This window comes from Budorcas taxicolor, chromosome 10 (genome assembly GCF_023091745.1).
Source record: "Budorcas taxicolor isolate Tak-1 chromosome 10, Takin1.1, whole genome shotgun sequence".
Classification (NCBI taxonomy): domain Eukaryota; kingdom Metazoa; phylum Chordata; class Mammalia; order Artiodactyla; family Bovidae; genus Budorcas; species Budorcas taxicolor.
In genome coordinates this window covers 6,188,412-6,202,515 of record NC_068919.1, presented here as the reverse complement: position 1 = coordinate 6,202,515, position 14,104 = coordinate 6,188,412, and positions in this window count along the sequence as shown.

The window sequence follows — 14,104 nt, the reverse complement described above, 5'->3', positions numbered from 1 at the left end:
AGGCCCTTCCACAAGCCAGATGCCATTTCATAAAAGCACTTTCAAAAAGTATCTCACCCAAGCTTTACCATGACCCAGTGATACTACTACCATTTCACAGATGACAAGCAAGGTCGGACAGGTTATAGAGCTCCCCCAGGCCACGCAGTTTGTGAGCAGCAGAGCAGGATCAGAACCTTGGTCTCTACCTCCAATGCCACGTGTGTGCCACTCTCCAGGTCCCTCTCTGCAATTGCTTTCCTTCCCACCGATGGGCCCATGGAACAACCAAGGATTAAATAAAATAATGGTCGTCCGTTTGTGCTGGCCTCTGCTGTGCAATGAGGTGTTTGGGGAATGCGCTTGCCTTTCCATGAGTTGGATAGAAATAGGGGAATTACGGCACTGGAGCCAGGGCTTCCTCCTGAGACTGGAGTAATGCCTTGCAGCGGTTTCTTTGCTGGAATTCCAGAGATTAAGCATCTGAAATAGACTTGGCCAGAAAAAGTGGGCACAGCCAGGAGTAAGGGGTCCATGGGCCCATGCATGACAAAAATTTAAAAATAACACAAAAAATGTGCAATTATCAAAAGTGAAAGCTGCTAATAGAACAAGCTCCACTCACCACATGTATGGAAGCCTCCCTCCCAGCCAGTCCCCAGGATTATGAAAGGGTCACTGAAACATGAAGGGTCACTGAGTTCCTGGCAACTGAATGTTGCTATTATGGACTCTTCCCAAAACTCATCCATCAAAAGGATTATTAGAATTCTGGGAACAGCACAGCAAGCAACGGTACAACGTAAAAGGAAACTCATGGATATGGATGGGCCTCCCGGTCCTGCCAATTCTTGCTAGATGGTTTCAAACACATCTTCTGCCCTAACCTGTACATCCAGCCAGAGAAATAAATATGATTTCTTCCACTTCACAGATGTGATAACTGAGCCTTCTAGAGAAAAATTCCTTATCATTGTACAGCTGGCTAAGTTGAACTAGAACCCACATTTTTGACTCTATCTTGTTTCCCCCTACCATTGTCCCTCCCTGTAGATAGCATATTAAAAAGCAGAGACATTACTTGCCAACAAAGGTCCATCTAGTCAAGGCTATGGTTTTTCCAGTGGTCATGTATGGACATGAGAGTTGGACTATAAAGAAAGCTGAGCACCGAAGAATTGATGCTTTTGAACTGTGGTGTCGGAGAAGACTCTTGAGAGTCCCTTGGACTGCAAGGAGATCCAACCAGTCCATCCTAAAAGAGATTAGTCCTGGGTGTTCATTGGAAGGACTGACGCTGAAGCTGAAACTCCAATACTTTGGCTACCTGATGTGGAGAGCTGACTCATTTGAAAAGACCCTGATGCTGGGAAGGATTGAAGGTGGGAGGAGAAGGGGACGACAGAGGATGAGATGGCTGGATGGCATCACCGACTCAATGGACATGGGTTTGTGTTAACTCCGGGAGTTGGTGATGGACAGGGAGGCCTGGCATGCTGCGGTTCATGGGGTCGCAAAGAGTCAGAGACAACTGAGCAACTGAACTGAACTGAACTGAACTGTACTGTCCCTCCCTGACATTATAGAAAGCCTCCAGTTCATGTGGAAAGTGGTCCCTACACCCTAAACCAGCCTTCCTGACCAACTCAGATGCTCAGGAGGCCCAGTTTGTTTGAGGTATTTTCCCACTGTGATTATAACAATCCTCTGAGGGGAAATTTGGCCACATAGGGCCTTCTGTGAGTTCCAGTTCTAAGCCCCACTAAGCCCCTCCTCCTTCAGGGCCGTGTGCTGACCTGGATTATCTCATGAGTTGTTCTCAAGGTCGCCACACTCAGTGACCACCTCTCTTTGGAGACTTTCTTCTACTTCACACCTGATCAAGGACAGTGTGCAAATCTCTACTTAGTGCCGAATGCTGTAGAAGCCATTTATCTGGGGACTACCTTGTTTAAGATGCACCTTCCCAAGAAATGGCCTCCAAACCCTGACATGGGAGGGCCTTCTGACCTCCCTGAAAGTGAATGCATAACCCAAACAGGGCCAGTCAGAGCATCTCTCTTGGTAACAGGAACACCTCTCCCAGAAAGTGGAAGGGTGGCTGAGGCTTTGTTAATAGTAACACTCCAGACAAAGTGTCCTGAGCTAACTCACTTGTTCCCACCCTCCCTCCTTCCTAAAACCTGTTGAAAACATCAACATCTGTCTAACATGCCTCCTTCTTGTTCAGGATGGTTGGGGTAGACTTCTATCATCTGTAACCAAAATAAACACTCTAGTTTTACTTGCTGGCTTTCGCCTGGTCTCCTCCACTTGACTGAGCTCCTCAAACGCGATCACTTCATCCTAAACGTTTGATCCAGAGAAAGAGCTCAGTCAAGGATGGCTGAGTAAGTGGCTGACTGCCTCATTTCTCCACCTTCTTTCCTTCAGGTCATCACATACACATGTTTTCTTCATCTATTCTCCCTCAAGTCAAGTTATTAAGGAACCATTCTGTGATGAGATCTTACTAGAAAGATAAGGAATGCAAAGAAGCATCATACTCATGCCTGCCCTCACATACCTGTAGTCTACTTGAGTAGGGCAGACAGCAAATCAAATAAACAGCACAAAATGCAAGAAAGAACAAAAGAAATGAAAATGATGATGCCTACCATGTACTGAATGCCTGCTACATGCTATGTAGAGCCCTTTTACCCACCATGTTATTATAATCTCACAGCAACCTTGGAGAAAGATGTGTTACTGTATCGGTTTTAAAGAAAGGAGACTTGACACTCAGGGGGTTTAAGTGACGTGCTCAGTGTCATATGGGTGGTAAGTGATAGGTCTGGGGTTCAACACCTGAGTGCATGCTCTGTCTGTTTCCAGAGCCCACAGAGTCTCTGGGCTGTTCCATGTAATCCCAGTGCTAAAAGGCTCATCCAGGAGCAATAGATATGAGGCAGGGCCAACAGAGGATTTTAAGAAAGCCTTCAGCCTGGGCAGAAGGTCCCCAGGTCAAGTGGTGGAAGCACTTGACAGTCGGAGAGAGGGAAACAGGTGTCATCATTAGCTAACGTAGATGGGGTTAGCATTTCAGGTGACTAGGTTACCTCTTCTGAGGCTGTCCACTGGGGACTTAGATCTCTGAGGATAAGCCGGGTGTGGGGCCCCACACATCCCTTCTATTTCTTACTTCCCTTTCCATGTCAAAGGTGATGCCAAGTGACAAACAGTGGGAAGGAACTCCTTTTGAGGCACCTGATGTGAAGGGATAGCTCATTGGAAAAGACCCTGATGCTGGCAAAGATTGAGGGCAAGAGGAGAAGGGGGTGACAGGATGAGATGGTTGGATGGCATCACTGACTCAGTGCACACCAGTTTGAGCAAACTCCAGGAGACAGTGAGGCCACGACTGAAGCCTGGAGTGCTGCAGTCCATGGAGTCACAAAGGGCTGGACACAACTTAGCAACTGGACAACACCACCAACAGAGCTAGTACAGTGCGCCAAAGTTCTCTTAAGTCTGATTGGGCTTACCCAAGTGATCAGCGGGAAGCCTTGATATATGTTTTATATTTGTTCTGGAGCTTTTCTATTTCTGTATTAGTCAGCTTTCTTTTAACAGAAATCCAACTCAAAGTGCCTTAAACCAAAAAAAAAAAAAAAAAAAAAAAAAGCATTGACTCATGTAACAGAAAGGCCAGACATATGGTTATTTTAGGGGATGGCTGTTTCCAGATACTCAGTCAATGTACTCAGAAAATTGGCTCTCGTCATTGCTTCATTCTGCTTTCGTCTGTGTTGACTTTATTCAACCCCCATAGGGTAGCAAGACAACCCCTTAGCATCTCCAAGTTTGTCTACTAGCTTGAAAATGCCAAGTTTAAAAAGAAATGCCTCTTTCTAAATAGCTCCAGCAATAGTCCTGGCTTGGCTTTAATTAGCAAGGCTTGCGATGTGTGCTCATTGCAGACCCAATTATAATACTAAGACATCTCAGGCTCTCAGATCAGACAGACCTGGGTTATGAATCCATTTTTAGAGCTATAGCTGTAGATAAACAGTCTGCACTGACCCCATGAAGTGACAGTGAGGGAGGGGTGTTTTCTTGTCTCTCAAAGGAGTATCAAGGTATTATTACCAGAAAACAGAGGACTAGATTGCATGCATGTGTGGCAAGCCCCTTCAGTCGGGTCGAACTCTTTTCAACCGATGGACTGTAGCCCACCAAGCTCCTCTGTCCATAGGATTCTCCAGCCAAGAATACTAGAGTGGTTTACCTGCCCTCCTCCAGGGGATCTTCCCAACTCAGGGATCGAACCTGCATCTCTCATATTTCCTTTAGTGGCAGGCAGGATCTTAACCACTAGCCGCCTGGGAAGCCTGAGGACTAGCTTGAAAGTGAGTGCAAGTCATGTCCTGTCCAATCGCTCAGTCGTGTCCAAGACTTTTGCAGCTTCATGGACTGTAGCCCACCGGGCTCCTCTGTCCATGGAATTCTCCAGGCAAGAATACTGGCTGCTGCTGCTACATCACTTCAGTCGTGTCCAACACTGTGTGACCCATAGGCGGCAACCCACCAGGCTCCCCCGTCCCTGGGATTCTCCAGGCAAGAACACTGGAGTGGGTTGCCATTGCCTTCTCCAATGCATGAAAGTGAAAAGTGAAAGTGAAGTCACTCAGTCGTGTCCGACTCCTAGTGACCCCATGGACTGCAGCCCACCAGGCTCCTCCATCCATGGGATTTTCCAGGCAAGAGTACTGGAGTGGGGTGCCACTGCCTTCTCCAGGAACTAGCTTATGTTATGTTAAGTTGCTTCAGTCCCGTCCAACTAGTTATGACCCCATGGACTGGAGCCTGCCCGGCTTCTCTGTCCATGGAAATCTCCAGGCAACAATACTGGAGTGGGTTTGCCATTTCCTTTTCCAGAGGAACTAGCTTCAGTTCAGCTCAGTTCAGTTGCTCAGTTGTATCTGACTGTTTGCAATCCCTTGAATTGTAGCATGCCAGGCCTCCCTGTCCATCACCAGCTCCCTGAGTTCACCCAAACTCAAGTGCATCCGGTCAGTGATGCCTCCAGCCATCTCATCCTCTGTCGTCCCCTTCTCCTCCTGCCCTCAGTCTTTCCCAGCATCAGGGTCTTTTCCAGTGAGTCAACTCTTTGCCTCAGGTGGCCAAAGTATTGGAGTTTCAGCTTCAACATCAGTCCTTCCAATGAACACCCAGGACTGATCTCCTTTAGGATGGACTGGTTGGATCTCCTTGCAGTCCAAGGGACTGACTCTCAAGAGTCTTCTCCAACACCACAGTTCAAAAGCATCAATTCTTTGGCACTCAGCTTTCTTCACAGTCCAACTCTCACATCCATACATGACCACTGGAGAAACCATAGCCTTGACTAGACGGACCTTTGTTGGCAAAGTAATATCTCTGCTTTTAAATATGTTATCTAGGTTGGTCATAACCTTCCTTCCAAGGAGTAAGTGTCTTTTAATTTCATGGCTGCAATCACCATCTGCAGTGGTTTTGGAGCCCCCAAAATTAAAGTCTGACACTGTTTCCACTGTTTCCCCATCTATTTCCCATGGAGTGATGGGACCAGATACCATGATCTTCGTTTTCTGAATGTTGAGCTTTAAGCCAACTTTTTCACTCTCCTCTTTCACTTTCATCAAGAGACTTTTGAGTTCCTCTTCACTTTCTGCCATAAAGGTGGTGTCATCCGCATATCTGAGGTTATTGATATTTCTCCTGGCAATCTTGATTCCAGCTTGTGTTTCTTCCAGTCCAGTGTTTCTCATGATGTACTCTGCAAAGAGGTTAAATAAGCAGGGTGACAATATACAGCCTTGACGTACTCCTTTTCCTATTTGGAACCAGTCTGTTGTTCCATGTCCAGTTTGAACTCTTACTTCCTGACCTGCATATAGGTTTCTCAAGAGGCAGGTCAGGTGGTCTGGGATTCCCATCTCTTTCAGAATTTTCCACAGTTTCTTGTGATCCACACAGTCAAAGGCTTTGGCATAGTCAATAATGCAGAAATGGATGTTTTTCTGGAACTCTCTTGCTTTTTCCATGATCCAGCAGATGTTGGCAATTTGACCTCTGGTTCCTCTGCCTTTTCTAAAGCCAGCTTGAACATCTGGAAGTTCACGGTTTACGTATTGCTGAAGTCTGGCTTGGACAATTTTGAGCATTACTTTACTAGCGTGTGAGATGAGTGCAACTGTGTGGTAGTTTGAACATTCTTTGGCATTGCCTGTCTTAGGGATTGGAATGAAAACTGACCTTTTCCAGTCCTTTGGCCACTGCTGAGTTTTCCAAATTTGCTGGCATATTGAGTAGCTTAGGGGGCAGCAAAACAATTGCTGGTCAAAGCAATGGTGTTAAAGTACTTTGGGAAATATTTCCTTACTCTTTTATACTTATGCACTGCAAAGAAAACATTGTGGTGGGGAGGAAAAAACCATGAGACCGAGTATCTGTTGTATGAACAGCAACAAATACTGTGCTGTTCTTCATTGCTTAAATGGTACTTTCCCCTTCATTGCCTTATTTATTTCTATCTTAACTCTGCATGGTGTCAACAGCCCCACTTTAAAGATGAGAAAACTAATGATCAAGAGGTAAATTTGCTAGTCTCAGTTTCCTTGGTGTGGTAGATGGGAAACCAGCGCCCAGGTCTCCCACTCTTTCCTGTAACAGGATTAAGGACCCAGATCCTTTGCAGGCCGTTTGGCAGGCTGAGTGTTTCTGAGCCAATAGAATGAGAACAGATGTGATATGCAACATTCCGTGCTGCTACTGCTACTGCAAAGTCGCTTCAGTCGTGTCCGACTCTGTGCGACCCCATAGACGGCAGCCCACCAGGCTCCCCCGTCCCTGGGATTCTCCAGGCAAGAACACTGGAGTGGGTTGCCATTTCCTTCTCCAATGCATGAAAGTGAAAAGTGAAAGTGAAGTTGCTCAGCCGTGTCCGACTCCTAGCGACCCCATGGACTGCAGCCTACCAGGCTCCTCCGCCCATGGGATTTTCCAGGCAAGAGTACTAGAGTGGGGTGCCATTGCAACATTCCGTACAAGGCTTGAAATGTGCTTACAAGTTTCACTTGGCCTTTCGTGCTTGAAAGCAGATCTCTTGCACCTTTCCTGCTTGCCCATTTCTATTCCCTTGTAACCTTGAAAGAACCTAATTGTATGAGATCACCAGGCAATTTGTGCTTTCTGCTGTCATATTAGAGTGGCCTCTAAATTCCTGATTCATAGCTTCTTATTTAGGTCTGTTAATCAGCATTTGCTGTGTAACAAACTTCCCTCAAATCTCAGGGACGCACAGCAATACGTGTGATATTGAATACACACCTGAATATATTGCTCCCCTGAATACATACCATGCCTTGCTTGTTACAGAGCAAATGCTGATTAACAGACCTAACTAAGAAGCTATGAATCAGGAATTTAGAGGCCAGTCTAATATGACAGCCAAAAGCACAAAGACAGGGCCATGAGTATCGATGACCGATTTAGGCTTCACCCTGAAAACAGTTGGAACTCCTGAAAGGAGAGAGCAAATTAAGTGTGTGTGTTAATATGCTGACTCTAGGGTTTTAATGAGTAAGCCCGTGAAGAGGGTGTCCAGGGAGGGGGCAGGATCCCAGCTCCAGGAAAGAGATAATAAATGATGCAACTGAGGCAGCTCAGATGCGTGGGCAGCTCTCTGCCCTGCTGTTACAGCTGGGTAATTGTTCAACTCTGTCAAAAATCATTAAATCGTTAAGACCAGGTAAATCTGTTACAATATTTACTAAAAATAAGCCTCTCGAGAAACACATCTTTGGTGGTAACAGATATTTCCCTTTCATTATCTCCTTTCTGATTAGAACGCGTTTGATTGTAATTGCTGGACTTAATTCAATGTTGTGTTTTATCGCAGATTGCAAATATTGCTTCCAGTTCTGACACGGTGCTGACTCTACATAGCCATTCCATTTGTGTTCATTTGGGTGCAACAGAACTTTCCTTCACATTGAGAAGCTGTCACTGGAATCGATACCATGTACCTTTCAAAGATAAATAGCCATCCTTTTAGAAAATTCAATGAACTTTAGAGCTAATATTAACTTCTACAGATAAATGTTTATTAAGAAGCTTTAAATAGGGAGTTTAGATTATGATGCCTTGTATTTTAATACTTTGCTCTGTGTCAACCCTCAGAGTGGGGCTTGTCTGACTAGTTATTTCTCTTAATCTTTGTGACTCCCATTATCAGATGAGGACATTGAGACTTAGAGAGTTAAACGGCTTTTTAAAAACATGAGAATTTAGAATGGATAATGTGAGAGTTGGACTGTGAAGAAGGCTGAGCGCCGAAGAATTGATGCCTTTGAACTGTGGTGTTGGAGAAGACTCCTGAGAGTCCCTTGGACTGCAAGGAGATCCAACCAGTCCATTCTGAAGGAGATCAGCCCTGGGATTTCTTCGGAAGGGATGATGCTAAAGCTGAAACGCCAGTACTTTGGCCACCTGATGCAAAGAGGTGACTCATTGGAAAAGACTCTGATGCTGGGAGGGATTGAGGGCAGGAGGAGAAGGGGACGACAGAGGATGAGATGGCTGGATGGCATCACCGACTCGATGGACATGAGTCTGAGTGAACTTCGGGAGATGGTGATGGACAGGGAGGCCTGGCGTGCTGTGATTCATGGGGTCGCAAAGAGTCGGACACGACTGAGCAACTGAAATGAACTGAACTGAACTGAAACATCAAGTTCCTACCATATAGCAAAAAGAACTACATTCAATCTCCTGGGATAAATCACAATGGAAAAGAATATAAGAAAAGGAATCTACATGTGTATAACTGAGTTACTTTGCTGTACAGCAAAAATTAACATAGCATTGTAAATCAACTATACTTCAATTTTTTCAAAAAGAAGTAATGTGATGATGAGCTTCTTGGTGGGGGCTCCCTGAACATCTTCTTTCAAAAGATTATTTTTTGAAAAGCTTACTTTTGTGGCCTCAGTTTCCTCATTTACCAGAGGGGATGAAGAGGCTGGGGCTTACCAGGTGGTACTAGTGGTAAGAAACTGCCCATGCAGGAGACATGAGAGGCACGGGGTTCGATCCCTGGGTCAGGAAGATCCCCTGGAGGAGGGCGTGAATTTCCATGCCAGTATTCTTGCCTAGAGAAGCCCATGGACAGAGGAGCCTGGAGGGCTATAGTCCTTAGGTCACACAGAGTCAGACACACCTGAAGTAACAGCACTCATGCGTGAAGAGACTAGTGTCATGAGATTGTCATAAAGATGAAACATATAGTGGGCATTTACCATTCTTAATGCCTTTCTAGAACCTTCAAAGTCTCTTTTTAGTTAGAAAACTCCCTTGCCTGAATCTTGAATGCACCCCCCCCCCACCCAATTTACTTTTAAATAGCTTCCTTGAGATATAATTTGCAAACGATAAACTTCACACATTTTAAATTACAGCTCAGTGATTTTTAGAAAAGTTACAGAGATATGCATCCCTCACCACAGTCCAATTTGTAGAAAATTCCCATCATTCCAGAAATGGAAATTTCATGAGCATGTGTGTTCAAGCCCCACTCTTGTTCCAGCCCCAGGCAATCACTGACCTGATTTCTGTCTCTAGATTTCCCTTTTCTGGACATTCCGCATGAATGAAATCAGATGCTCTGTGGTTCTTTTTGGCTGAGTCTTTCATTTGGCATAACTTTTTTGAGGTTTATTCGTCTGCCTTTTTATTGGTGAATAGTATTCCATTTATGAATGTATCTCATTTTATTTACCAATCACTAGCTGATGAACATCTGGATCACTTCAAGGTTTGGGCTATTATGGAAAGTGCTTCTATTAACATTTGCCTACATTTCATTGTGTGGAGATATGCTTTCATTTCTCCAGTGAGCTTTTCCAGCTTCCCTTGCAGCTAGGGTGCAAGCATTGTCATGTGACCAGCACTGTACTAAGCACTCCATATGCATCTTTCCATTTAACCCTCAAAATAATGCTTTATGCTAGGCACTATTCCTATACCCATTTTGCAGATGAGCAAACTGAGGCACAAAGAGGTTATGTGACTATCACTGGGAAACATCAGAGCCAAAATTTGAATCCAGGCAGCCCGCCATCATCAGGGGCTATGCACTTCACTGTCTCTCTGCTCTGAGAACTGGCTGAATTTGTACCCTGAGCTCAGTTGCCATTGCATGTATCCTGTTTTAAGCACCACACTGTGCTCTCCCTCTGATGACAACCGACCTTGCATTGTTTCACTGATGCATGAAGTGGAGCAATAGAAGAAAGAGCATTTGCAGGATCTCAGAATGCTGATATCTGCTACCATCAGAGAAGCACCCTGCAGGTCCCAGAGTCACTGGCAACCACAGTCCTATGTAATCATCTAGTCACCATGCAAAGAGGGAAAGGTCATCGGCATCCCACTAACAGAAAGGAAAACTGAGACATAGAAAGGAAAGTCACTTGCCCAAATTTACGCAGAGAGGAGTCCTAGAAACCAGGATCCCATGCGCAGTGGGCCGATAGCCAGCCTGAGTTCTTCCTGCTCCAACCTCCATCGACTTAAAGCTCCATGTTTTTCCAGGTGATGACTGAAGAGACGAAGAGCTCAACGTGCCCTGGGTAGCACTGGAGGGTTGTCGGGGGCTTTGGAACCTAACAAAACCTCTCCCAGGCTGTCCCATTTGTCACCTGTGCTAACAAAATTTTTATTCATTTTCCCTTTTGTAAAATGGTGAAAGGTATTTGTCTTTTTCTGGCTTACTTCACTTAGCATCATAATGTCTAGGTCCATCCAAGTTGCTGCAAAAGGCATTATTTCACCCTTTTTAATAATGAGTAATATTTCACTGTATGATGTCACTTATATATGGAATCTTTAAAGCTGATACAAATGAACTGATATAGAAAGTGGAAATAAGCCCACAAACAGAAAACAAACATATGGTTATCAAAGGGGAAAGAGAGAGGGAAAAGTTAGAAGTTTGGGATTGACATATACATACTGCTATATACAAAATAGATAAACAACCAGGACCTACTGTATAGCACAGGGATCTATACTCAGTGTCTTGCAGTAACCTATAAGGGAAAGAGGGAGAAGGCAATGGCACCCCACTCCAGTACTCTTGCCTGGAAAATCCCATGGGTGGAGGAGCCTGGTAGGCTGCAGTCCATGGGGTCGCGAAGAGTCGGAAACGACTGAGCAACTTTACTTTCACTTTTCACTTTCATGCATTGGAGAAGGAAGTGGTAACACACTCCAGTGTTCTTGCCTGGAAAATCCCAGGGACGGGGGAGCCTGATGGGCTGCCGTCTATGGGGTCGCACAGAGTCGGACGTGACTGAAGCGACTTAGCAGCAGCAGCAGCATAAGGGAAAAGAATCTGAACAAGAATATATATATAAATAAAATATATAACTGAATATACATGTATGTATACAAAACTGAATCACTTTGCAGTACACCTGAAACTAACAAATTACTAATCAACTATACCTCAATTTAAAAAAATGTTAAAAGCCCCCCATTCTGTGGGGTTATTGTGAAAGTCAGGCCTCCTTCTGTCTTGCTCGCCAAACAGCTCCACCAAACCCCAGAGATGGAGCAAACAAAGCCCCAGTGGCCTCGTTTTAACTCTAAAGCCACCTTTGCATGATGCCAGCATGGCTCATCCCTGAATAGAGCTCAGCCCAAACTAGATGTCACCCCTGAGTCTCCCCCTTCCCTGTCACACTCCTAACCAAGATCACAATGTCTGCTGAATCAGTTGACTGCTTCTCATCTCTGCAGCTCCTCTTTGGCCCAAAACAGCTGAACGACTGCACCAGCCTCCTAAATGGTCCAGCTTCCATGCTCCCCTCCCTTTTCCCCACCCAAAACTCATTCTCTCCACAGCAGCTGAAATGATCTTTCCAGGTTATCAATCAGACTCTGTCCCTCTCGCAACAAATGACCATTTGTTGCTCTTTGAATCCAACCCAGGCTGCTCAGTTCTTGTCCATAACCTCATAAATCTGGTCCCAGGGATTCTCATAAGGTCTTCTGGCCTGGCCATAATGATAAAAGATATCAATGTTCCGAATGCTTGCTACATGCCTTGGGGTTTCCTAACCAATATGCAGATGTTAGTTTATTTGATGAAGTCTATATATTTACAAAGGGCCCTGTGCTTAGGAGGGTCCCATGTTTTGTTTAATTCTCTTCTCCAAGAGTCTGGAAATCTTACATATTAATACTTTTTTCACCAATGTGCCCTACATTTTCATTTCGCACTAACAATATAGCTGATTTTGTCCCCCAATAGCCATGAGAAATTATGGATGAGTCAGAAGTCTTCTAGCTGCAAGTAACAGATCCAACTCAAAATGGCTTAAACAGTAAAGGAGAATTTACTGGTTCATAGAAATAAATAGGAGTAGATTTTACTGGTTCAGACACGATTAGTTCTAGGGTTAAAATGATGCCACTAAGATTCTGTTCTCTCCATCTTTCACCTCTGTTTTGATTTCTCCAGCTTATTCCTCCCATAGTTTCTTTTTTTTTTTTTTTAATTTTAAAATCTTTAATTCTTACATGTGTTCCCAAACATGAACCCCCCTCCCACCTCCCTCCCCATAACATCTCTGTGGGTCATCCCCATGCACCAGCCCCAAGCATGCTGTATCCTGCAGGTCATAATATGGGGTCTCAGTGTACTATTTTGTCACTTTCCCATTCCTGAACAAAGCACAGAGGTCCTGGGATTTCTAGTACAAAGGGAGTGTGTTATCATCTCTTATTTTCGGTTAAGAAAAGAGACTCACTGAAGCAGCGCAGAATGAGCAGAATGGCACACTGCCCTGGGATTTAAATCCAAGTGTGAGACTCCAAAGGCCCCTAGACCTGATCCTGACCAGGTCCTCCTGCCTCTCGCCTTGACAATGGCCCAGCTGAAGACTTGCCCTGTATCCAGCTCATGTTTGGCATGTTCCTTATCTCAGATCAAGTGATTTGGGCATCACTTTGCACTGTTTCTACCTTAGAATGTTCTCTTATTGGAGGGGAATGGGCAGAAATACTAGTCTAGCCCCTGGCCAACAGTCCATGACAGGGACAGATGTTTTTGTTATTTTTTCTGTCATCATCCTTATGATCACTAACATTTTGGTCTATAGGTTTCCAACTTATGTTTATAGCTACAGAGCCATATTGATTATACTCTCAGAAATGGGAACAAACTATAATATTACTTTATGATCCACTTTTCTCATAGATTATAGTGTGACCATCCATGTAGCTTGTCTTACCTAGAATTTTTAATGGACACATATTTGCCCACTGAGTTGAAATAACAAAGTTTCTTCATAGGTTTTTTTTTCCTGTGTGATTAAAATCCTTATATTCTCCTTTCATTCATTGTCTCATCACTTCCTTAGGGTATGATCTTAGAAGCAAAATTTCTAGATCAAAGGTATTTACAAGGTAATATGTTTGATACAAATCACTAAATCACCTTCTAGAAAGATTACTCCAAATTATACACTCATCAACACTATATGAAAAGTACCCATTTTCCAGCACCTTTCTTTAAAATATCTTGTTTTTAAGAGGCTGATATAAGCCCTGAAATGTGAAGATATTTTCACAATTGATTCTAGAAACTAGGGGAAACAAATCAGAGATTAATTTATTTCCCCCAAGTTATCATATATACATAGTTGCTTTGCTATAAATTAATTCAAACTTGCCTGCCTTAAACATTTAGCATGAGGATTTTATGCTTTATTTTGACAAGTGCGTTTAAGAGAACCCTTGTAGCTTCATACATTTAGTCTAACCATTTCAGCTTATTTTTCTTCTTGTTTTATATAAACAAAACATTTAGCTCCATGCTACAGATAAAATTGCCGCACAATTCTCACAAAGTGTATATCCCTGCTACTGTCCTCCCCCTCCACAGCTGCAGAGAAAAAAGGAAACATCCGGTAGGACATTGGGGCATTAGAAAAGCAGGGTCTTGTGGACTGTACTCCTAAGGACTGGCTTTTTCCACAAAGCCTCCCCCCAAGGCCACCCTGGGCCAGTTTCCATTGCTGAGTCAGTCTGTGACTCT